The sequence below is a fragment of the Tursiops truncatus genome, chromosome 2, assembly GCF_011762595.2.
Source record: "Tursiops truncatus isolate mTurTru1 chromosome 2, mTurTru1.mat.Y, whole genome shotgun sequence".
Lineage (NCBI taxonomy): Eukaryota > Metazoa > Chordata > Mammalia > Artiodactyla > Delphinidae > Tursiops > Tursiops truncatus.
The window spans coordinates 5,755,977-5,783,137 of record NC_047035.1 but is presented as its reverse complement, the minus strand read 5'-3'; the positions used below and the strand labels follow the sequence as shown (position 1 = coordinate 5,783,137).

The following is a 27,161-nucleotide window of genomic DNA, read 5'->3' as shown; positions in this document are numbered from 1 at the left end:
CCAGGGGTGCACCACGGAGCCTGAGAACCCGCGTATTTCAGACTTGGGATTCTGATAAAGACCGGCCACATTCTGACGTAATACATCAGTCCTAAGGATTCAGGAGGGTTCCCACAACTGAGCAAGCCTCTGAAACCCTCACATGCTCAGGCACATCACATGGATCCACACATCACATACGCTACTTGGTCACCAGCTGCTATGAGCTAACCCTGGTAAATCCCAAGGATAACAAAATCCAGGGTAGAGGTCCCTGCTGCACACAGCCAGCTGCTGGTCACAAGGGAGGTGGGTAAGAGTGGGTGGCTGAGATCACAGCACCAAGGTTCAGTGCGTCTTCGCGACCCCTGCAGGTGCTGGGGTCCACAGGGAGCGTGTACGCGACCAGTGGTGAGGGCGCTGGTGCCCCCACCATCGCAGACTACTCCTCTCCCTTCCTTTTCTGTATTCCGGATGCTTAAACTGTGCTACAAGGTACCAAAGAGAAAATCCCCAACACTACTTCTCTGGGTCCCCTTCCCATCAGGAGAGCAAAAGCACAAATGTTCCAAGCAAGGAGGAGAGGTACAGAGGCCACTCCTCTTGCTCCATGGCTGGGTACACAGGAAAGCTCTCTGTATCTCCAGGAGAGAGACAGACAGAAAGACGGAGAGAGACAGAGGGAGGGAGGGAGGGAGGGAGGTATGAACAATATAAAGTCACTGATAAAGAGCTATTGCTCAGAATAGAAAACCTTTTTTGTATCCCCTGAAAAGGGAACTTTCAAACGTATCACCCTGAGATTTGATAAATAAAAAAATTTTTCTAACATTTTTGGTAAAAATGCCCCCATTAAAAACTACAGTGAACTGAATTACAGGGCTACAATGTGTTAGAGGCACAACAGGATGTTATTACAGTAAGTCAAGACAACTCACTTGACTAACCAAGTGTAATTTAAAATGTCCGTGCCTTTGGGTAAAGTAGCTGAGAGCTTTCTTTTTGATTAAGCAAAATTATTTTATATTCAGCTTCAGTTGATAAAAAAATGTCCCTCTCTCCTTTTGAGTCCAGAAAAGGTACCATAACTCTTTCGAGCGTTGTTCTACCAAAAGATAAAAATTTAAAAACCAGGCTATTTCCCTACTGGCATCAAAATTTCTTAGGGAAAAGAAGTCATAAAAAAAATTCTTCTGTAAAGTTAGAGTCTACCTTGAAACAGAACCAGGTATAAAATCAAGAAGAGGAAAAGGGCCGATCAAATCGTGCAGGACTGTACCAGGCTCTGCCCAGCTTCCATCTCTGAAGATAAGCCCAAGTGAGAGCCCAGCAGGACGAGTGAGACAATGCAAGTCTACTTCTTTTTCCACAAAAAATATGCTTTGCCTTATATTTCCTTAATTAGATGCTTTACTGATCAATAGTTATGAGATGGATTTCACTCTCGTTTTTATCAGAGAAAATACTGTCTCACTTTCTAAGAATAATACCATTTTGTTGGAGCAGTCAATATCTGGATACAAATTTTCAGTGAAAGAACAGTTTAATCAGTGCATAGCTTTTAAGCACTACCTATAAAACAGGCAATTATCAAATTGTTCACTTGGAACCGAAAGCAAGAAATCCAATATATTAACTTAAGTCACCTTTCGATATAAGATGACTTTTGATTACAGTCATATATGAGAGAAGATTTTAGAACTGGGTTTTGAAAACCAGGTCTAACTCCTAACCCAGAGTCCCGAAAGTTGGGGAGCACTTCTATTCGGGGGGGGCAGGAATGGCAGTGAGAGAAGCCCCGGGAAGAGTGAGCTTGAAGGGTCAGCAGGAACGTCACAGAGGTCGAGGAGACAGGGCAGTGGGACAGCCACGGGATCGGACAACTGGTGGCCCAGGGACCCACCAGGGGGTATGTCACTGGTGGGGCAGTGGGAGGGCCTAGACCACAGGGGCTCGAAGAACTCTCAAGCATGGAATATTCTTGGTACATGCTGTGGTTAAAGACAGAAGGGGACAGGACGTTATCTCAAAGGCACAGGGACGTTCTGTAAACCCAAGGGCTAAAGCTGGGCAGGAAGGAAAGGATGAGAAAGATGGGGATGGAGAGACGGCACCCAGAGCAATGTCACAGAGCTCTGGGCACGGGCCACCAGGCTCACCTTAGCTGCTGGCCAGGACTCCTTCTCAGAGGGACTGAGGGAGGCAAAGACACAAAGAAACTGAGATGGAGACAACAAGAAATAGAAGAAATTCCTGTCATCTGGTCTGAGTTTTCTCTTAGTAAACTGGGAACGGGTGAGCCTGGGGGCAGCTCAGGGCTGCAGAGACTCTGAAACAACACCTGGGGGATGAGACGGTCAGCGAGGTGTGATAAGGCATCTCTCTGGCCAGGCTACGGTTTGACCTGGCTCAGAGTTAACTGTCACCTGGACACTCCTGCTGATGCTCTGGGGCCCGGGAGCAGAGGCTGAGACAGGATGGTGCGGAGGCTGCAGGTCTGCTATAAAGGGCAGCACAGCCACCTGCTTCATAACAGACACGAGAGAAGAGAGTTTAGATTTAGTCTCGAGCTTCTCAGGCTGGGGAAGGCGGTACAGAGAGAACCTCTTTCTAAACACTTAATGAATCTGCTGCAAAAAGAAAAAAACCTGTTTTCCCATCTGCACTTCCAGACACATATAATAAAGTGACATTTTCCAACATAGGTTTTTCTAGATCATTAGCTTTGTCAATTAAGACTCTCCTCGGCAAAATGGCCATTGTTTTTTCTAGTCATCTTCTAATTTCTAAAAAAAAAAAAAAAAAAAGTTGCAAAACCTGGAAGTAATCTTATATATCCCTGAAAAAAACGTGACGTGGAAAAGTTTCCCCCAATTTTCATAACTACAATTTGATATTACTTTCCAGATCAGAAAGATTTACCTCCCTTCCACTGATTCACTCTGCCAACCCTAAGATGGTTTGATATCCCTCTTCCTTCAAACCTTCAGATGCCCTCCAGTGACCTCTGCGTTTCCAACACAGAAGTCTGCAAAATACCAGCTGGTGCCTGACCTTACACCATATTAAACTGCTCTTGAGTTGATCCATTCATTCATTCACTCGTTTACCCACTCCCTTATTCAACAAATATTACAGAGTGCCCACTCTCGAGTGAAATGCTGTGCCAGGGAATGGGGAACAAGTAAGCAAGATGGCTCAGGCCCCTGCCTTCCTCCCAGAGCTTCCTGTCTGCTGGGTGGCGGGTACTAGACACAGTTATGGTCGGGATGAGAGCGGCTGAGGGGAAGAGTGCAGAGCAGGGGGAAGTGATACAGTCTGGCAGGGGGTGGGTGGCAGGTGGATCCAGGGAGGGAGAAGGGACGGGCACAGGGAGCCCTGGGCTCTCCCGCTGAACCTGTCAAACGCAAGGAGCTGATAAACACAGCCGGACTCCAGTTCACTGTTCCTGCTACGGGTCAGGCCCCGTGGGGGACAATGAGTAGGACGGGTTCCCTATGCACAAGAGTAATGACACCATCGCAGGGCATCCAGGTGGGCAAAACATGACTGTGTTTTGGCACCAGAACACATGCCGTGTGCTGGAATCACAGAGAAGGGGCTGCAGACGTTGTTGGCAACAGAGCGATCAGGCAGTGACTCAGGGAGGAGGGGGCACGTGAGTCAGGTCTCCAGGTGGGAAGGGAGAAAGTGCCCCAGACCGTACCAGGAACATCGGTGCAGGAGGAGGAGGGGCTGAGGTGTGCTGGGTGGAAAAGCTCATGTAGGGAAGCAGCAGGGAAAGGCTGGTGGGCACGCGAGGGCCCTGCAGAAGGCGCAGTGCACAGGGCAGCAGCTCTGGAGGGGCCCTACTGGTCAGCTGCCTCACGTGTAAAGGGAAGACAGGGCCCACCCCCGAGGTCTGCTGGCACCTGAGAGGCATCAGTAAGTTAGTAGCCCTCCAGAGGAAGGGACTTAAATTCAGTAGACATTGGTAAATTAATGGAAATGATGAAGAAGGTCTTCTTTAGGGAAAGTAATGTACCAAAGGATGGATCAAAACAGAGAGCAGAGGAAGTGGAGAGTGTGGGGAGGGGGCTGGTGAACCTGATAAAAACATTGGGTCTAAGGTGGCAAGGCCTCGGCCAACCACCAGTGAGAACTGAGTCCCCAAGGAGCAGAATCCTGCCACCAGTCAGGAGATGGAGTGCAGACGCTGGTCCTCCTCCAGTCGAGCCCTCAGATGAGAGCACACACTGACTGCAGCCTGAGAAACACCCTGGAACACAGGACCCGGTGAGGCTATGCCTGGATTCCTGGATTCCCAATACCACCCATGCGAGAATAAGGGTGCATTGTTTTAAGCCTCTAAAAAACAGACAACTATGGGCCTGGGAGTACTTCTCAAGAAAGTTCACACGAGCACATACATACCTTATCGGTCAGGATGGGCTAGGAGCTGCTGTAGTAACAAGTGTCTTCAGTAAATGTTAGCACCTTTCTGCCTTTTAGGAAAGGGGAAATGAACATATTTACTGGAAAAAAAAGGAAGAAGATGCACAGGATGGGGAATAAGTGACAGGACAAAGACACGTGGGCATTATGTTACCAAGAGCACAGGTAAAGGGTTGGCCTGGACAAGGAGAGAAAGGTGAAGACAAAAGAGGATGGTGACGGTAAGGGGAAATAATGAGAAGGACACAGAAAAGGCATGGAAACTAAAGGTGGACAAAACACCTCAATTCTCTTCCTATTGGAGGCAGGAGCTTGTGCTTAGAATGAGGGGCATTTGGTCTGCTTTACGATCATTAGTGTGGTGATACTGTCTCTTGTCCCCTTGGCCCCACTTGTGCTCAGCATTCACTCAGTCACCTGAAAACTAATACTTTATTTCAATCCTAAATTTACAGCTTTTGGAGACATCCAAGTTCTTTGAAACATATGCTTTGTACTCTGAACAAAGACACTGGCTAGTTAAGATGTGATAAACAGTTGCTTCTACACTGGCAGTCTCAAAGAGGATCAAATCCAATATAGAAACCCATCTGAGTTTCTTTAATTTCCAAAGTTACTTATGAAAATCAGGCAATGTGAAGGCCTCCATAAGGCCCACCTCATACGCTTATGGATTTATTTTGGTCCCTTCAATTCCATACACCTGCTTTTGATCTGTAAAACAGATGAAAACTGTGATACACAAAGGGAATTGTGAGACATTCTGGACAGGCTCCAACAGCAAGCTCTTTGCTCTTCCAAAGTCCTACAGTCCAGGACGCTGCTGTCTGGGTGCACTGCATCCAGGCCTCAGTCCAGACCTACGGACACCAAGAGTGGAGCTCAGGAAGCGCCATTTTTAACAAGTTTGCAGGTGACTTATACTCACTTGAGTTGAATCTAGGAACTGGGTATATTGCCAGCTGCCACCAAGGAGGAGGTAGTGAAGATCTTTGCTATCTGATTAAACCCCTCCCCATGCCTTGCAGGTACATATGCACATGCAGGTACATATGCACACACAGATGAATGGTGGCAAAATGCAGTCTGGGAGAAGCTAAATTTCACACTAGGGTTTCTGGCCCCATCTTTGTCCAGATCTGCCCACTTGAGGTTCCAGGTCATTGAAACTCTGCCAAACAGAATATATAAAACTTTACTTCTCCTCCTTAAGCTATTGTATTTTCTAATATTTTCTACTGTACATATGTATGGTTTCTAATTTTAAAATAATTTCACTTAAAATAAAAGAAAAAAGTCAAAAAGGCCGCTGAGAGCAAGGCCAAGGACTCAGCCATATTACTTTTTCCTCTAAAGTAATCTAAAGGTCTCCAACTCCATCCATATTACTTAGATTCTCAGGATCTCTAACACAGTTTTGGACCTGACCTGCAAATAACTGATAATTAGAATTTATTCAACTTATATTTATCATGTGCCAAACGTCAGGCTAGGAGCTGGGGAAACAAAACTGAAGAAAGTCTGTTCTCAGCCCTTTAGGGGCTCAAAATGGCCCCATTAAACAGAAATTAGTGAAATTATGCAGGTGACTCATTAATGAACAATTAAACTTCTCAATCTGCTGAGTAGTGAAGATGCAGGTAAATGCGGCGCCGCTGGCTCACGTATCACTTTCCTCCCCACGACAGAACCTCCGTGCCCGTCACCCCTGCCTAACTTCCTAGTGCCAAGGGCCACGGTCTCTATGTCAGGAACTCATCAGCCCGCTTCCAGAGGACTGGTCACTGTGTGCAGAAAAGGGTCTGACTGAGGCAGGTGCTGAATGGCATTATCATCCAAATCAACTCTACAGTAACAATAAAATAACAATTAACATTTATTGAGTACCTACTATATGCCACACACATAAAATATCCTAGGCATTTTACAGTATTAACCAAGTTAAACCTCGCAAGGAACCCTGTGAGATAGGTACCACCATCACCCCCATTTTACAGATAAAGAAACTATGCCCCAGAAGAAACGTGCCCCAGGTCACCCAGCTAGGAAGTGGAGGAGTTTCCAAATCCATTCATCTCACTTCAAGTGCTGCCTCTATAAATATAACACATATAATGGTAAGAAATTTGTTGAAAAGATTATTGGGTGGGTCCACGAAGCGGGCACCCCACGTTCCTGCGAAGATCTGTACTTCACAAAGTCCTCTTACACTTCTCAGTCAATCCTCCAGGACCAACATGAGGCAGTGACCGGCGCCTCCAATGTCAGATGTGGAAACTGAGGCTAGGTGACCTGCCATCTCTAGGTTATTTGGAGGCAGGGCTGTGACTCAAACCCAGCTGTTGATTCCAAATTAGCACCTTTCTGGCACACACCATTCACACAAATGCAGAAAAAGGGGAACTAGTGTGGCCTTAAAATAGCAACATGTGTTTTTAAGGATTTTAAAGCAAGATCTAAGCATCTAACCCTAGAACCACTGATCGCCTTGTCAGGGTCAGTTTCAACAGCAGAACAATTACCATCCCACAACGTATGCTGAACAAGGTGATATTTTCCCCATCTGACCACTCAACAGCCATAAATTCTTATATAAAATTAGATTTTAATATAAGAATACTATGAATGTACCGGACATGACCATTAAACACAGGGACAATTTCTCATAACAACGCTTCTGTCCTTGCCACCCTCTTGAAGAACAGCTGTCCACGTGGTTTAAGGGCACCACTTCTGAAGGTATTCTCTCCTCCTACCGATCCTAAAACATCACAACCTATTTTACTAGGATTTGAATATTTAAGTGGTCAGTTTTGTGGAAGACCTGACAAGTAGGCATACAACTGAGCTACAATGGAAAAACTACCAAATTCCCTTCTCTCTGGCAAATGTCTAACCATGACGCTTATATGCAAAGAACGAGATTACAGTCTAATTAAAACAGCACACTTCAGAGTCAATTTATTTTATGAATTGCATCTTTCGTGTGGGCATTTTCATTATGGTTGTAACCTGAAAGTTAAAAAACCACAAGAACAAATACTCTAAATCAAGTCCCTAATAAGCAAGTTGGAAGGGGAAAAAAATCTTCAGTTTCTGCACATGCCAGGCCATTTACTTCATGCTTTAAACGTTGCCTTTAGACCACCAAACACTGAAACTGTAGCTCTAGATGTTAAAATGCTCCATGGAAAGCTCCTGATAATTAATGTACTGAGTTTTGTTTTAAATAAAAGGCTAGGGGCACAGATGTGGAAGAATCAAGATTTTTCTCAATTTCTTCTCATCCCATACACATGAGTTAAAGAGAGACGGCTCATAGACTTAAATGTGAAAGGTGAAGCAGTAGACCTTCCAGAAGCAAACGTACAGAACATCTTCACAACCCTGTGCCAGACCAAGCCTTCCCCACCTCAGCACGCCTGACATTTCGGGGCAGATGATTCTTTGTTGTGGGGAATGTCCTGGGCGTTGCAGGCTTGGCGGCATCCCTGGCCCAGCTGTGAGAGCCAAAAATGTCTCTGTCCTCCAAGGCGCAGACCGCTCTTGGTTGAGAGCCCCTGGGTTAGGCAAAGAATTCGTTAAAGGACACAAAAACACACCACCTTTAAAAAATAAGACTGATAGATCAGACTTGATTAAAATTAAGAACTTCTGTTCATCAAATGATACATTAAGAAAGCACTAGGCAAGTCCCAGTCTGGGAGGAGAGAGTCAAAACATGTCTTATAAAGGGCACGTAATCAGAAGAAAATGCCAAATCGCAAACAGGCGACGGGGCGGGGCAGGAGGGGGGGGAAAGCTACGGTTTAACACTTACAGAGTTTCTGTTTAAGGTGATGAAAAAGTTTTGATAGAGGTGATGGTTGCACAACACGATGAATGTAATTAACGCCACTGAATTGTACGCTTAAAAATGGTCAAAATGGCAAATTTTATGTTACATATATCTTGCCTCAATTTAAAAACTTAATAACATAATATACTACTCTCCCCAAAAATACACACTGGACTTCAAAGATTCACTGCAAAAAAAGTGAAATATATCATAAATCACTTTATACTGACTATATTTTTAAAGGATAATCTTTCAGCTCTATTGGGTTAAATAAAGTATATTATTATAATTTTGTTTTAAATGAGTAAAAGATTCCAACAGGCACTTCCCTGAAGGAGATACCCAAGTAATTAATAAGCAGGTGAAAACACACTCAGCACCATTAGTCACTGGGGAATGGAAGTCGGGACTACACGCATGCCCACAGGACGGCCCTGCAGCCCAGGCTGGGAGGAAGCTGAGCAACCAGAATGTTCGAGCACTTCTCCCGCCACCAAATGGGTTTAGTCGCTCAGAAAATGGTTCATCGATATCTACTGAGGTTGGGTGGTCACATATATGACCACCCAATACCCCAGCAAGTCTTCTTCCAAGAACACCCAGGAGAAAGGAATGCATAGGTCCACAAGAAGACATATACAGGATTACTTACAGCAGCTTCGTTTACAACAGCCAAAAAGTGGGAACCACCAAAATGTCCATCCATAAGAGAATGGATAAATGTGGTTATTCAAACACTGGAAAACTATGCAGCAACAGTAAGGGAGTCAACTACCGCTACACCCAGCAACCTGGATGGATCTCACAGACATTACACTGAGCAAAGGAAGGCAGATGCAAGCGAGTACACGCTGTACAACCCTAATGACAGGAGGCTGGTGAGCAGGCAAGACTGACCCATGGTGACAGAATCGGAATAGTGGTCACCTCTGGAAAAGGGTGGGTGGACACAGCCTGGGAAAGGAGACTGGGGAGCTTCCTGGAATGGTAAAAATGTTCCATATCTTGACTTTGATTTAGCTACTTAGTATAAAGACTAATCTATACTTAATGCATGTGTGCTCTAGTGTATAAACTAAATCTCCATTTAAAAAGTCAACAGAACATTTCCCAAACTGTTCATCTTTGCCACAGAAGGTACTACTACGGAGAGCTACTAGATGGCCCTGCCTTTTTTTCTATCATATATTTATTCCATTAATATTGACCATTCTAAATAACTGGCGTTGCAAAGGCTTATTTGTTATATATGATATAATCCATCAATAGATACACACTATGTTTACCTTTTTCCATTACTTGCCATGTGGAGAGACTGAAGATAAATCTTATCAAAAAACCGTTTATAATGTTTGATGTTTGGACCGGCTTAGTCTACGTAGGGAGTCTCCTGGGTTTTTCACCACCCAGAAATTTGACCAGCATGCCTCCTAGGTCTTTTCACCATCCCGACAAAAGTGCTTGGCAGGACAGGCCCAGGAAGAGAGCCTGACACCACCTGCCATCTCTCCGACCACACTGAGAGTCCCTCCCTGTTCCTCTGCTAAGGCACCAGGATGAGTGTCTTGCTGAAATTAAGCACCTCCTTTAAATTAAAAAAGAAAAACAGTAGGTGAAGCTGGCTTGGAAAGATTTTTTCTTAATGCAGGTTTGATCTGGTCCACAGCTATGTTCTTATGTGCTTTTCATTCCTAGAGCAGCCTGTCCAGGAAGCTACTGCTACCCACACACTGGAAACAAAATCCAGAATTGCGTCCAAAAGTGTTGACACCGTGGGTCGGTCACCACCTACTCTCGGCCTCACCCAGGAGTTGTATTTCTTGGTAACTGGTTACCAAGCTCTCGCTGCGCGCCAGCACTCACTGGGCTGGGTGCCCGATCCACGCAGGCCAAGCCCTGCCTCTGTGGTGCTTCCGCTTTAGCAGGACTCGTGAGTACACGTCCACCACTTAAAGCATTGTAACTGCTTACGCTGAAATACAAACCAGATTAGTTACTGAGCCGTGGGCACCCCGTAAATGCTTACAGAGTGAGCGACCAGCTCCCTTGGTTACAGGGTGAAGTCAGCATGATACTGGAGATCCGGAAGGTACATTAGACTCAGGTAGGAATCTAAGTTCTTGTGTACCAGTAACTGGGTATGAGTTCAAGTCCTGGAACAGACAGACCAGCAAATAGTCCTCCGTTTTGTCAAACAGGAATCACAGCCAGACCCGGGAGGGTGGTTGTGAGGACTCAGTGTGCTTAATGAGTATCTGGGCACCAAATGAAGTGCTACTGCAGCGCCGGTCCTGCTTTCCCGCCCCCGTGCAGCCTGTCTCTCCACCCTCACTTCCTCTGCCCCGTGCACACCACGCTCCAGCTGCACTGAGTGGCCAGCCTGTGCCCTTTGCCCACTCCCCCCAGTAAAGCCCGGACCTTCCTCGGGGTCAGTTACCTCACCCGCCTCTGAGAAGCCTCTCCTGACTCCCCAGTCTCTCGGCTCTCCCCTCGCCTCTGGGCTAGCGCCCCCTACCCCTCGCTCTTCTCTTACGGGACGAGATTTGGTTTTCCGCTAGACGGAGAGCTCCTTGAGGCCAAACCACGTCTGCAGCCCCAGCACCTACCAGTGCTCTGCACACATCAGTGGTGCTGCGTGACAGAGGCTGACTGCCAGAGAGCAAAGGCCTAGGCGCAGCGGGACTTCTGCGTGATTCTGCGACGTGCGGGGGTGTGTGTGTGTGACACGGACAGAACTGATCCCTGCCAACAGACCTTTCTCGGCTTGGGAATAATACTCCTAAGTCCTCCATACACCCTGGTCCAACACTTCACACCCTCGAGGAAGCTTCATTTCACATCTACATTAGCAGTAACTGAAACACTGCCCTTGTCACTACACCGCCCACGTTCAGGTGACGAAGTTCCAGCATTGACACCCAGCAGCTGTATCTAGGAGGTCCCTCTGGTTAGCGTAATGACCTGTTAACAGGAAGCTGCTGTCCTTCTGCTTCTAGAAACCACAGCCACTAGACTGATGAGAAGACCACACAAGAGCAAGGACCTCCACGCTGATGGCAGCAGTTCTGATGTAAACGCCACCAAATAAAATCTAGCTTATTAATTTTAAATGATTTCACAGCATTTAAGGAAAAAACATGAGGCTGACACAAAGATTTCAGAACTCATTAGAGACAGTCTTGAAATCACTAATATATTTAAATTGAACGCTGCTCGTCTGACAGCTTTGCGTTCAGACGTGCTATTGTGCGTGTGTCACTACGGTTAAGGTTGGGTGAGCGCTTCCATTAAAACCTTCACCTTCACGAGCTTATAATTTCACAATGAAGATTTGCTCCAGGCTTGACTTTTGCATACAAAAGGTTTCTGCTTGAAATATCTATTCCAAAGTACAAAATAAACCTGTCTGGACTGAAAACTCAGATACAAAGATTACTTTCGGTGCCTTGCATTCAAACAAGTTAGAATAAGCTAGAAATTTAGGATCAAAAGTTTCCTTTCTAAACCATAAAGGTTAGAAATAGAGAAAGGCTGGTAAAGTCAGCTTAGGAATAAGGGGGGAATAGTAAACTTAAAACCAGTTTATTCCAGAAACCTCAAGGTCATCCTAAACTAACTCTCTCCCCAACTCCTCTCATCCAGTTTGTCAGCAGATGCGGTCAATCCAACCTTCAGATACTTCTCAAACTCCTCAGGCTACCTGGTCTTCTGGCCTCCCTGCCACGAGGTTATCTTTAAGCGAGCAAACAAACCCAGGCCAACCTGATCACTCTGCTGCCCAGGGCTCCCTACGACATGCAGGGCAGAAACCCCAAAGCCTGCTGAAGGCCCTCGTGCCCTCCCACCCTCCCTCCTTCCTGCACCCTCCATCCCAGCTCCTGGAAATGGACTTTTCTGTTTCATCCTCCTGCCTTTCACATCCAGTACTGGAACTTTCCTTTCTGACATCACAGAAGTGTGCTCAAATCCAGCTTCTGGTTAATTACATTAACAGAATGCTACGTTTTAAAACCACATTTTATTCCCTGACAGCTCGGCTGTGAGACAGGGTGGGAGGTAATTGTGGCAACTGAGGCTCAGAGAGTTTGAGCCACTTGGGCAGGTGGCATAAAATACAACTACTGAGGCCACAGCCATTTCACCCCATAATGGTCTGAGCTACAGGAATCCCAGGGAGATGCAGGGACCCAACTTCTGGGAGTTGGTCCCTGCTGCAAACCCCGAAATGACCTCCCTCAAATCCAGCGGCTGCGGCCTTTGCTTGGCCTCGGCTGTCTCCCCTCCTCGGAATGTGTCCTGCCGCCCCCCAACTCCACACCTTTGCTGACAGTAGTTCCCTCCCTCTACCAGACAATTTTGCCTTTCGAGCCCCAACTCAAGTACCACCTGACTGCCCCCCAGGAGCTCAGACGGCAGTCACTGCCTCAGTTTCCCATTTTTGCTTTTCAACGTCTCCTGCCAATTGTTTTCCTCCCATCTCTACTATAAATTTCTACAAGGCAAGGACTCAGATTACTTCTCTATCTCCTTATAGCACCTACCACTGGCCTGGAGGAGAAGCCAGCATTCAGCAAAACACCATTATTATTAGAAGGTATTTTAAATAGGTAGTTATTTGACTTAAAATTTTTAATGAATACTATTATAATTTTTTTCCTGATGAGGCTGAATGTAAATAAAAATAAACACAGTATCCATGATATGTTTTCAATCACTAATATTTAGAACTCACTTTTCCTTGTACGCCAAAAGAATAAAATTGATTTGTGAAATGAAAAAATTACCCAAATTGCAACACGTGACAAAGCTCAAGGACTAAAGAACACAGGTGGGCCTAAAAGTAACAGCTCCCCAAAAATATAATTCAAGCTTAAACTGTCAATAACTGTAGGGCATTTTGCTACAGTCATATGTGAGCTGGAGATACCCAGTGATTTCCAGGAGGAAACAGCTGGGGAGAGGGTCAGAAGGAATGCATACGGCCTCAGATGGCCACACGACAACACGCCGAGGAGGAGCCGTTCCCTGGAGCAACGTAAGGAGCAGCCATCAGGCCCAGCACAGCCAGAAGCCCTGGCTAGAGCGGAGTCAGCGGAGGCAGCATGGCAGTGGAGGGCATCAGGAAGCCCTGGCTAGAGCAGAGTCAGCGGAGGGAACATGGCAGTGGAGGGCATCTGGTGGGAAGTGAAGAAAAGTGGCCCAGAGCACATCTGCAGAAGGCTCTGAACCTGAGCATAAGAGCCTGGTCGTGAACACCGGGTAAGAATGAAAGCACAACAGAAGCCGACAGTGTTGTGAAATACATTTCACGTCACCTAATCTTTTGGAAAATATAGACGGTATTTTATTTTTTACAGAGAAAAACACAGTAGCCCAAGAGAGTATAAACCAGTTTTATGGACAGCTACTAGATTAAGTCTGCTAAAAGCAGAGGATGTGATAAATCCTCCCCTCACTGTAAGTTTCACATCTGGGAAGACAGAGGAAGAAAGGCCAGGGCCATGGAGCTTTGGGCAGAGTGATGGCATGCTCTGTTAGACTTGCGGCAGTCCTCATTTACATGGCTCCTCTGATGTCCCAACAGGTTTAGGGACATCAGAGGACCTTTGTACAAATTGGAAGAAGTTGCCTGCCTGTTAGGATGCAGCTTTGAGGGGACACAGCTTAGGGAGCCGAGGACAGGTTGGACTTTGGCCATCCACCTCCCACGAGGCCCTGGCCATGCGAGACTCACTTGGAGAGCTGGCAGGCAACCGGCTCCCCACTGAACAAGCTCTGCCCGGGCTCTGTGTGCCAGGCACTGTGCCGGCAACAGTGCCACGGTGGCGCCTGGAGAGCAGGGTCACTCCAGAGGAGAACACGGATAATAAGTCAATACACAGATTTTAAAAAAGCATGCTAACTGTGATGATGAATTTTATCTGTCAACTTGGCTGGGCCACATGCCCAAATATTTGGTGAAACTTTATTCCGGATGTGTCTGTGAAGCTGTTCTTGGATGAGCTTAACATTTAAATTGGTGGACTCTGGGTAAAGCAGATTGCCCTCCCTAATCGCTCTCCTTCTCATCTAGTCAGCTGAAGGCCTGAACAGAACAAAAGCCTGACCTCCCCCAAGCTAGCGGGAAGTCTGCAGCAGAAGGCCTTCAGACTTGAACTAAAACATCAGCTCTTCCCTGGGTCTCCAGCCTGCCCGCCTGGCCTGTAAATTTTGGATTTGCCAGCCTCCATAATCATGTGAGCCAATTCCTTAAAATAAATCTCCTTCTATACACATAAACACATCCTGTTGGTTCTGTTTCTCAGAAGAGTCCTGACTAACACACTAACATAGTGGATAAGGCAGATCTACTTCAGGGTAAGGGAAAGCCTCACTCAAACTGCAACATTTTAGCTGAAACCAGAAGACTGAGAAGGAGGCAGCCATGCACAGAACTGGGGGAAGGCACTGCAGAAAGGGAGCAGATGGGGCCAGGGAGGCTGGGCGAGACCAGCGAACTGATCACAGCCAGGGGGAGCGGGCTGCAGTGACGGGGAGGAAGGGGTACCCAAGGAGTCACCTGAAGTGGGAGGAGAGGCCATCTCAGCAGCCCTGCCCTTTGAGTTTTTCCAAGTGTGATGGTAAACCAGCAGCATGATATAATTTATGTTACAAAAAGATCTCTCTAGTTCTGCACACAGACCCAGACAGGAGGGTTAAGAGTGGAGAGACCCTCTGGAAGGCAGGACAGTGGGCTGGACTGGGTGTCCGTCATCACTGGAAGGAAAATGAATTCCAAAGTAAGAGAAACGACAGTAAGAAAGCCACTGGCCATTTTAAACAAGTCAGAATTGCTCCAGACCAAAAATAAAGCAAACAAACAAAATTAACTGACTTGAATATTGAAAAAACTTGTACATGTGACCATAGTCATTGCTGGTGACCACGAAAAATTAGAAAGCTATCTGAACACAGAAAACAGGCAAACAACCCCATAGAACAGAAGAGAATTAAGCTAGGGAACACAGAAGACAAGTCTGCTCCTGACCCCCTGCAGGTTCCAGAAGAGCCACAAAACAGATGATTGAGTGACAGGTGGCCTGAGTTCTGGGACTCTCAGGGGGGCAGGGAGGATTGCAGCCTGCAGAGAGCACAGGCTCTAGGGTCTGAGCCAAACCTGAGACCACCCGTGAGGCCCGGCAGGTCTGCTCTTCAGGAGGAAGGAGGAATCGCACCTCTCACTGGACGCTGACAGGAGGAAATGAACTAAGGCACAGTGTCTGACCAGTTTCATTAAATGCTACTTGCTGCTGTTTCAGCTACTGGCTGGTGGCTTTATTCACCCAACAAACTGCGACTGAGCCCTTGCTAGGTGTTAGGCACCTTCCAGCTGAGGATAAAACACAGTCCCTGCCCCCAGTGTGCTGACATTCTGGTTGGGAAGACAGACAAATGAATGAAGAAATACACATATGCTGTCAAGTACTAATGTGCTTTGAGGAAAAAATAGGCCAAAGGCGAGGTCAGAGAGCAGCGGGGGCCCGTGTCTGAGATCACCTTCTCCAACCACCACTGCTCCCATTTAAAAATGACAAAAACCAAAAGAAGTCCTCCTCCACTTCTCAGCTGGAAGGACTCTTCCTTCTCTTTCAATCTATGTCCTCAAATATCACTTTTTACCGAATTAATTTTACAGGCCCAGCAAGCAAGCTTCTGACTAACGTGGTAAACTGTCGATTCCAAGCAGGGGCACCTTGCAGAGAGGTGTCTGCTGAACAAATGCCTCAGGCGGGGATGGGGGTGGGGTGGGGGGTGTAGACAGGGAGGGAAGGAGTCGTGGCAGAAGGCAAAATCTAGTCTTTTGCTCTCGAGTCAGGAAACGACTCAGATGAACGTTCCAGGGAGGCATGCTTTGCCTCTGTACAAGGGCTGGTCCTCTAAGCAGTCCTCACGCTGGGACGGGCTGCCTTGTCAGATCGGGCTCTGAGCAGGGACCGTGTTCTAGCAGAGGCCAGAGGACGGCCCAGGAGAGGGTATGGCTGACCCACTGAGTCTGCAGGGCTGGCGTCTGTACGCTGAGCCCCGCAGAGATGCCTCTTCTCCACTCCCACACAGCCTGGCTGGCGGGCACCCATGTCTCCTTTCTACAGATAAGGGAACTCAGACTCCAACTTAACCTGACCAGATTTACCTAGCGGGTGACAAGCTCAGACTCGGACGGACTGTTCTTTCTTCTACAGGACACCGACTCCTCCGAAAACTGGCAAGCTGGGTGCAGAATGGATGGCTAGGCAGAGTGGGAAGAAGCTGCTGTTAACAAGACTATTTAAAAATTATTATATTGCATGGGCAATTTTTTGGATAATCTGCCCAGCAGAAACACGCTGCTAAAATGAGTTTCCGTAACGGTAAAAGATGTGATCCACCTGATCTAACGCCCCAGGGCTAGAATGAAGCACTAAATACTCAAAGCAGAGCGCCTCTGCAAATGCAGGAAGCAGAGCCCGATGAATACCAACAGCAAAGCCCCACCTACGCTCGGGCTCTCAATTCCAAGGAAGTCAGGCGGAGGGGACTGCGGTTGTGTCTACTCCACAGCACCTTATGGAGTAAGGGCAACAGAACACAGGCGCCTATGTTCCCTGCCTGTGAACACTCACTAACCTACCGACTCTGTTAAAGCGGTCGTCCTCACCATCTCACTCCATGCAGGTCTACACACTCCCTCAAGCTCACCGGAGGGTGAGCTCGATCCACTCTTCCGCTTGGTACTCAAATGCAGAGGGGGTGGACAGTCCCAGCTGTGCCTCCACATGCAGCTGCCGAGAGGTCCCGGCCCAACCCGAGTAAACAGGATGTATTAATAATATAATCCCTGATGTTATGGAGGTTCCTCTACTGCCTCTAATTCCTTTTCATGCTTCTACTGTAAATGCTTTTCTCCCTGAGAGAAGGCGAGAAGGATACGCAGAGTGGCCATGGGAAGGTTGCAGCCTAAGCCAGAATTTCTTAGGTCATAAGCAATTATGAAAGCAGTACAGCTGTGCAGGGAAGGGACGGAATCTGCATGTCAGCGTCAACCAGCATGAGTGGCTGCCAATGTGTCTGCTCACTCAGGAGAGTGTTCCCGTAAGGGCGCTTGTCAGAGGTCTCAAAAAACAGAAGCAGGCTCTCGTCTTATCACACACACTCAAAACAAAACAAAACAAAAATAAAACCAGAATTCCTATCCCAGAGAACAGGGAATGTAATCACCAGATACAGACCTTAGGGGGCTGGGAAGAAAAGCAGGTTTCAAGAAAAAACAATTTTGAAGCTTTTGTTTTTAAACTTGTATTTTCAAAAAAGTTCTACTGATCAGACTTGTGGGAAAGACCCAGGACTGGTAAAGCGGGGGCTAGAAGGGGAGAGAAGGAATTGTAGAGAAGATGGGTCTGTGGAGATGAGGGAAGTGGGAAAAACAGCCTCTAGGGTCGGGAGGATCTGGCCTTCAATCCTGACTCGCCACTCAGCCCATTTCCTCACCTGTAAAACGGGGTGATGCCCCAAAGACTCGGGCCCTAGGACTGGAGGTTTCCGCTGAATCTAATTTGGTTAATTCTGTCTCAGATTCTCATGGGAAGGCAGTAGTTCCTGGAATAAAAGGCAAGAAAGCTCTCACAGTGCTGGACACATAGGCAGCATTGCCATGAATGATTACCCTTGTAATGGCTTTGTTGGACTTCCGTTCCCAACTCTGATCAGCAAAGTTGGAAGCTTTTCTCAAGGGGCCCAGGTGACAAGCCGAGCAAGGGCAGGAAGGCTGTCGTTCACAGGAGGACTGCCAGACAGAAGAGCCAGCGGGCCAGCCAAGGGCAGGAGACAGGAGTGCCCTAGCAACCACGGCAGCCTGGAGATCTGGGAATCTTACCTGGAAAACTTCTACAGGAGGACACAGAGCGTGGGGCTGCCCAGCCTCCCCGCTTGTACAGACACCACAAAACGGTGACCTTCCTCAATAACTGCCAAGAAGGAATATGCGCCACCAACTGGACGCAGGTATGGCTTCCCCCATTTAGAACCAGGAATACAGAGAAAGAGCATTTCGTTTCTTGAGCCCCTCAAAGGCTGCTGAAACAAAAACTGGAAAAAACAAAGAACACTAGATTCCCAGCAGGTGAAGTCTATATCTATTTGAATTGCTATAACATTATACAAAACAAGCAAACTGTTAAAACCACAAATTAGATGTCTTTAAATGTCATATCTGCAGCCTGTATTTATAAAAATGGTGAAAATTAGATACACGTTCAGAATGAATAATCTACAAAGTCAGAAACCTTAAATAAGGACATGATAAGGACAACACTCATACACATTTAACACAAATTAGTAATGCACAAGGTCAGCTATCAGGAAAAAGCAAGGACACAGGTCAGTGCATCTCAGCAAGACAGCCAGAGGCTCTACAAAGATCACCAAGTCGCTGGAAACTCTCCAGAGAACATGCAAGCCTGAAGTGATTTTCCTAAGTTCCAGTGTTTCCACTTTTTTATAACATTAAAAGTCAAGTTGGTAAGGACAAAACAAAGAAAGAAAGAGAGAGGGAGCTTCATCAGCTTCATCCCAGCGTGGGGGAAAGCCAGCAGCCTACGGCGTCCTCCGCATGTGCCCTCTCCCACCTCTGCACAGAGTGAGACTGAGGCTGGACGAGGGCCCCTCCAGGAGCTGGAAGGAACCCCAGCAGGTGCCCTGTGCAGGCCCAGGGGATGGCACAGCTTTCTGCAAGATAAGAGCCCAAGAGAGACTTTGAACAAGACTGCCCTGCCCTTAAAACCAGACCACTTCTGGGCTTCCCTAGTGGCGCAGTGGTTAGGAATCTGCCTATAAATTCAGGGGACACGGGTTCGAACCCTGGTCCAGGAAGATCCCAACTGCTGCGGAGCAACTAAGCCCATGTGCCACAACTACTGAGCCTGCGCTCTAGAGCCCACGAGCCACAACTACTGAGCCCGTGAGTCACAACTACTGGAGCCTGCGCGCCGAGAGCCCATGCTCCACACAAGAGGAGCCGCCGCAGTGAGAAGGCCGCGCACTGCAACGAAGGGTAGCCCCCACTCGCCGCAACTAGAGAAAGCCCGCGCACAGCAATGAAGACCCGACGCAGCCAAAATTAAAATAAACAAAAACAAATAAATTTATTAAAAAAAAAAAAGAACACTAGACCACTTCTTTGCCCCAAAAGTAAGACCAGAAAGAGCTGTAGAGAAAGACTGTGACCTGCCGACCCCAGTCTGGGAGGGCTCGGGTCCGGCCGGCCTGCTCTGACCTGGGCCTGGGAACCCCACATCTCCCACTGCTCCTCTGCAAAGGGAGGATGGACACTGCCTCCCTCACAGGGTGACTGGCAGGACTAAAGCCCTGAGGAGAGAGCCCAGGGAGGGTCACACCGATGGGGCCGCTCTGTCCCCACAAAGCATCTTCTGTTAGTGACCTCAGGTCCATATAACAAGCTCAGGAGCCACTCCCACCTCCCGGTCCGGCCAGTGCTCCAGGGCACCCGGCACAGAACACGACTCACAGGATGGGAAGAGGCCCCTCGGACTTCGGGCACAGCTTGGAATCAGAGGGCTTCATTCTCTCCCCATCACATCCTGCACCTCCAACCAGTGCCCTCACCACAGAACCCACATTTACCTCGATACCCCCAGCCACTGAAGCGCCTTCTCTCATCCCCACCCTCGCCTCTGACTCACCTCCTCGGTGTCCCATACCCCCCACCCTGCGTCAGGAGTCGTGACATTGTCAGGAATTTGGCTGAGAACAAGAGCGTTACGTACGGAACACACGTGCCCCCGGAAGGGAACTTACGTGGGAACGAGGGCAGGAGCAGGGTATCCAGGAGGTGGTGCCCACGGCCAGGCTTTCAACTTTGTACTATGTTTACAACTTTTTCCTAAGTCGAAAAAATTATTTCAAGATAAAAAGTTCAAAAACACCTCTTTGTACCCCCAGGGACATTAGTCCCGGTCCCCAGGTGTGGTGCCTCACGCTTGAGATCCTCAATAAACAGTGGTTGAATGAACAATCAGGAGGATACAGTGGGCTAAAAACAAAAAGAAAGGGGAGTGAATCCAAGGTCAGGAGGAGAAGGTGGGTTGGTTTATCTGGAAGGAAGACCCTTACACAGGTTTCTAGGCGGAGGGGAAGGGCCAACGGAGGGAGAAGCCAGCTACGGAGAGCCCTCCAAGCTCCCCATGGCCTCAGGGATGACGTGGAGTAAACCTGCACATAAACCGGGGGTGCCCGCCACCACCTCAGCCACCAGCGGAAGTTCCATGAACGCAAGTGCACATCCTCCGTTGCGGGGCTCTCGGATACGCGCACCCACACGTGCCTAGGACAGCATTTGACGCCCACGTACATCGCCTGCATGTGTCAAGGCGCTGGATCTTTAAAGTATGCTGAGTCCCAGGGGTTTTACTCAAATCTGATGTTATTCCTGTAGGCCTCATGCATGATCAGATCTTCTCTATGAACTTCAGGAAAACAGAGGTAAATCTATCTCCAGCAAAAATTCACGTCTGTGCTCTTCTCCTGTGGCTCCAGCAGGGACAAGGAGAACAGCGAGAAACGGGACAGCAACTGACGCTCAGCCACAACTGCCACGGGATGCCGAGAGCCAGAAGTGGCACCTTCCTTGGCCTCTGGGCAGGCCCTGTTCACAGCAAGCTGTGAGTCTGGCTGCGCGGGTCTCCTGCCACCACGGGCCTGGCCAGGTGGGAGAAGCTGCCTGTCCGGCCAACTTAACACAGCCTCCCCCCATCCTGCAGCATCAGGCAGGAAAGGCGGAAGGCTTGAAATAAAATTCACAGCACTTAACACACACAGGCGTTTCTCCATCAGCCCTTCCCCTGTACCTCTCAGATTCGATCAGCGCAAAAAGAGGAGATCCAAGTAAGGTGGGATAAATCACTTAAACGATGAGATCAATGGGGAAATAGTAATTTTATAGATATGCCTCTATGCTGTTCAACCCCGTACACTTGAATTTACTTAAAAGAGCATCACATTCAAGCTCAACAGCACAGGAAAATGTGCTCATCCCAAGAGAGCTCTTAACCTTGGGACAGCTGGCGCTCCACATCGCAGTGCCCAGCCCACTACATGGGATTGTCAACTAGACAAACAGCTCATTCACAGGATCTGCTCATTTCTTTTCCATTGACACGGGTGAGAAATATTTGGACTATCATTCATCTACGTTAAGATATGATTTTCTTCATTTTCTCACAATCACACCACTTCAAAGTTGGGTTTAAGCCAAATCCTACTTTTTTTCCCACTGATTTCTATCACAAAACTAGTCATATATTTCCATGCAACAGTCCCAACTTGGAGCTGAACTTTGGAATGTCCTGGTCTGTCAGGCGTACTTTTATAGGTTAAAGCTCTGCAGCAGTTTTAAGGGCCAAGTTCTGCCTCTACTATTAATCCTCTCTTCTTCCCTCGCGTCCCCCTTCACAAACTGACAGGAAGAAATTCTACCACCACTCAGGTTCTCAATCCCCACGAGCCTTTTCCAGCGTTTGGCTGAGCCACAATTTCTAAATTCAGCTTCCTGAGTTTGGGTGCTGACATTTCTCAACCATGAAACTGCAGCAGAATGTTTCACCAGCAGGTGTGAGATCTTAACTGCAGGTATGCACAAAAAATTCCCTGAGTTTGAGGCTTCTGGTTACATACTATCATCTGTTAGATACCTAAAGGACACACTGTATACTGCACATCTCAAGAAGAATACAATGCAGGTACAATGTAAAAACCTTAAAGAACCGTGAAGCCCAAGCGCTACTGCACAGAAGAGGACGAGCAGAGTCCTGGAAAGACTTTTAAACCAACTCTGTGAAGCAAACTAAAGACAGAAAGTAACCTGAACTACCAAGCGGCCGCACTCAAAAGCCTTTGACCAAGAAAATATGCTGGGAGGAAATTATTTTCCTAGTTCTTAGGCAACAACAAGCAGACAGAGAGAGAGAGAGAGATAGGAGAGAGAGAGAGGTTTCTCTAAACATTAAGAATGCAATGCAGAGAAATTTACCTAGAAGCATTTATAATTCCTAGAAGTTAGTATTAGTGCCAGTTTTCTTTTAGAATAAACATCCTAAAGGCTGACGCAAGATGACTATGAACACGTCTCTGTGCTCCTCTCCCAGGGACTTGGGATCGCCACCACACAGGGACCAGCCGTGCTTGCGTCACACTGCTGGTGCCCCCAGGAGACAGTGGCCGGGCCGGGGCTGGCAGACCTTCAGGCCAGCGGCCAGCTCAGGAGAAAAAGAATGAGTTTCGGCTCAGAGCAGAGTTTGGTCTGCATCCCCAGAAAAATGACTTTAAATTGGAAGTCATAACAAAAACCTGCGCATCAGGTTCTGGAATTTGAGCCCCCAAATGGTACGCCAGGGTTTGTGATTATAGCACACATACACGTCTCTGGGAAGAGGGTTCCCAAGACCCTGAAAAAGGTTAAGAGCTACAATGCAAAAGAAAAAAAAGAAAAAATCAAACTGAGGGCAGGTCGCTGTACTGAAAATGTTAAACATGAACTGCTGTAATCCTACTCACTCTCCCCTGAGTGATAACGCATTGCTGAAGTGATCTGTCTACTAAAAGGGAGAAAAAGCCCAACATCCAAGCCTGGAAAAGCATAAGATGTATGGTTTGGTACTGAAGTGAGAAAACATGACACACAAAATAACAGCAGTACCGTGTTAACATTCATGTTTACTCTCAATTGTTACTGAAGACTTCTATAAGCAGTGGGAACATCCTGAAACTAGAAAAACAGCTAGACTCAAAATATGATTTTTAAAAAGATAACTCTTGCTTAAATCCATTTTTCTTTGTCATGAATTCTTATGCAAAAACCTTCTCCTCCATAGCCTAGACCCCCTGGTTGTCTCAGCAGTACGTCTCATTCTGGGCTGCCTTGAGGTCCTATTCCATCAGGCACAGAAATCAAATCATCAATTAAGAAATTTTCTGCCAAAGCTCATTCTGATGTATTTTCAATGTGCAATCATATCTTCTGCTGCCTATTTTTACTAACGTTAAGTGACTGTCACATTTTCTTTTACTGAAAAAGAACCACCCTTAGACTGGCCACATTGTGGGGCTCACGGCATTTACTCCACATAAAGCCACGCTTCTCCCGCTGGAATGTGGGTTCCAGGGATGCACAGCGGCAGGTAGGGTCATGGGAGAAATTGGGCTGTTTTCCTACAGTGCCAGTCTGACCTGACAGTAAGTCATTTCACATGATTGTTAAACCACAGCAAACAAACAACTGCACACATTTTTAATATTTAAAAACATGAGATAAAAAACCAATGACAGTAACAACAAAAGCATGAGATATCGAAGCAATCTGAGTTTGTGAAGAGTCACTTGGGTCTAGGCCCTAGTCCTGCAGGAATACTCTTCACTATCCATGGCCAATAGGAGTTTTTAGTAGGAATGTTAAGAAATACTACCATAAGGTACTGCAGGGACAGGGGAGATGCAACTTAAAACAATTAACACAAAACAACCAAATGACACGGCCTGAAGGATCAAAACACAAAACAGTAACAGAAATGGAGCATTTCTATGACAAGTACTGCTGTACTGAGGGCCTCACGCAGATCAACTCATTTCGTCCACTCAGCAACCCTGGGAGACAGGTGCTGTATTATCTCATTTTGCAGAAAAGGAAACAGAAGCACAGAGACCTGGCAAAAACGATGCTGTGGGGATTTGAACCCTGGCAGGTCAGCCCCAGAGCCCACCCTCTCCACTACCATGCCACCCTGGCTCGGGTGGCTTCAACCGTGACCTCCTTGGTGTTTCCTCATGCCACAGGCATTGCAGCCCGGCACTGTGCTGGGGGCTATGATGAACAGCCCAACTTGGGCTGACAGCAGTTACACTGAAAAATGGGTCTTCTACCTAACAGATCAGGAGACAAACACAGAGGGGTAGGGTAAAGCAACAAATGCCAAATTATATTTAATTTAATAGTAAATACATTTATTAGGATTTCAACTCAGGTTTGTCTGACTACAAAGCGCAGGCTCTTTCTGTGCGGCCTCTCTCTCTTGGGCAGATTATCCCACTGCTGCTTCGACCCTTCCTGAAACCACCCTCAGTCAGAGCTGCCCCGTTCGGGGCACATGGTCCTTCCCCTCCCATCAGTTAAATGCCCCCTTCCTGACTGAACTCTCACCAGCTTATGTGGAGAAATGATGATAGCCCACCACATAAAGTTCATTTTCAAAATGCAATTTCAAGGATCTCGACTCGACTCCTTGGTCCAAGTCTGTGTTTTTAAAGAGTAACCTGAATTTTACACTTAGAGTTTTTCAATCTTTGTTCCCCTGTACTTACATCCTTAACAAGTCAAACATCTCCAAACCTAGTCTTATATCTGTAAGTTTTTAAAAAGAAGTGATGTTTGTTAAACGACAGCAAGCAGAAAAGCACTTTAAAATATATTCTCCTAGCTACAGCAGGCAGCTAAAGCCGGGGGGATCTGGAACTGGCCCACGAAGACTTTCTGACATATGGAGACAGTGACCAGCAACCAATGCCAGTCAGGCCCTAGGCATCCAATCACTAGAAGGGATTGATGGTGATTTCTGGAATCACATAGGTATTTGAGGTGCTCTGTCCTCTATATATAAATACAAAGCAGGGGGTCTCGGCCTTAGCACTATTGACATTTTGGGCTGGACAATTCCTTGTTTGGGGGCTGCCCTGCACATCAAGAGAAGTTCAGCAGCAACTGCAGCCTGGAGGCCAGTGGCATTCCCCCCACCCCCAAACCTAACAATCAAAACTGTCTCCAACTGTTACCAAATACTCTCTCAAGGGCAAATACCCTCTCAACCGCCCAGCTGAGATGCACTGATGTAACACAGAAGAAGCTATTATGTGGTCACAGACATACCTTGCTTTCTCTTCGGTTTGATGCTTTTGACAGTCAAGAAAAGTACAGTTTGATTGCATCTTTAAATCATTTTTAAAATTTATGATTCTGCATATATATTTTTTTCTTTTTACCTTTTGAACCCTTTCACCCATTTTTAAAATCACAACCATTATTTTCAAATACTCAAGATTGGCTTAATTATGCAAAAAAGCCAACATTTGATTGTCTGATAATTCCACATTTGGATATACCTTGTTTCACATTTATTAATCAAAGTTTCCAATAAAAAGGAAGAATAAATAAATAAAGGAATACTAAAAAGGAATAACGGATAGATTCATTAACGCTTTAAGATTGTGGTTGTTTTTTTAAAAAGGATATTCGGATTCATTATAAGTTATCCAAATTGTTCTTGTTAGTCATGTGAGAATTTTATTACTCTTAGAAAAACTTCTGAATTAAAGTTTATTTTTAGAATGTTCTCTAGTTCCTGAGATGTTCATAATAATACTATTTACTACACAGACTGTGGTATAATTCAGTCACCTAAACATCATCTAAAGGGGTTTATTTCAGAGGGTTATTAAGAGACCTGGCATGAGACGGTTCCATCAAAATGAACAGAGTATTTTAGTGACTCACGGTCATTTAAAATCTCATTGAACCTTGAAGCAAAACTGCACTACTTTGTTAATACTGAAATAAACAGACCGGTGAGTGTAATGAAAATCCAAAGATCACGCCAAGCCAGTTGTCGGGAGACTCGACATCGTTCCAGAACCCTCGACCTGACCACAGAGGCAGTTCCTCTCAGGGTAGGCCGCCAGCCTTCGCCATCTCACAGCCCCGATTTGAGAAACACATTCCTGAAAAGAGCTGGTTTCCAGTTTGTTGCCTAACAATAGGAAATAACAAAGGTTTAGACCTGCTAGGGCCAGCTTCGCTTTTATTAGTCATTGAAGAAACACAATTAAGAACTAGGAATAGGGCTTCCCTGGTGGCGCAGTGGTTGAGAGTCCACCAGCTGATGCAGGGGACACGGGTTCGTGCCCCGGTCTGGGAAGATACCACATGCCGCGGAGCGGCTGGGCCCGTGAGCCATGGTCGCTGAGCCTGCGTGTCCAGAGCCTGTGCTCCACCACGGGGGAGGCCACAACAGTGAGAGGCCCGCGTACCGCAAAAAAAAAAAAAAAAAAACTAGGAATAAAAGCACAACCCTTTCAGGTCACGAAGAGCCACGTCACACTTTAGATTGCAGGATTGTAGGTGCAAACTAACCGAATAATCAGAGTTTTGGCCTGGCTCCATCAATATTTTTCAAACCAAGCACACTCAAAATAAATGCTATATACCTGTTATATGATAATTCTTAAAGGCTTCCTGAAGTTTAAAGTTTAGAAAAGCAGCGACTTCTACTTGAAGACAAGAGTCATAGTTTTTTATGTATCTGAAGTATTTGATACAGGGGAGGATATAATTTTGAGTGTGACATTCTTGCACAGTAGGCATGCTGTAAGGTTAAATGATGAACACCCAAACATTATTTCCTGTAGCAATGAAAACAGAGCAGAGACAGACCAGCTAAGGAACAACCAAATCAAGCCTAATCCAGGTTATCCAATTACCCAAAGAAAAGGGAAAGGGAGCAGCTCACCTTCCCACTTGCCACCTATTAGGTACAGCAGCCCAGGAGCTGATTCGTGGGCATATGAGAAAGGGGCGAGTCAAGAGGCAGAGACACTCGCCCTTTCTTAGCTCCCAAGGGAACCCTGACACTGGCCCTCAGCTGTCTGAGTGCTGTTCAGCTGGAAAGGAAAGAGAACACTGGCTGAACTGCCAAAACACAGCAAGGAGCAATCAGGTGTAATTCAAATGTTCATGACCTTATAGAGATTTCCATATGACACGTCTACTTAGAACTAATCAAAATTAATATAATACACAGTACACTTTGCAAAACATAAAGAAATCAATTGTCAATAT

At 46.7% G+C, this 27,161-nt stretch overlaps 1 protein-coding gene across 5 annotated transcripts in view; it reads right to left on the bottom strand.

The window, feature by feature from the left end:
- Positions 1-27,161, bottom strand: part of SETD3 (SET domain containing 3, actin N3(tau)-histidine methyltransferase) — a 69,364-nt gene that overhangs the window by 21,605 nt on the left and 20,598 nt on the right. The window lies entirely within an intron of this gene.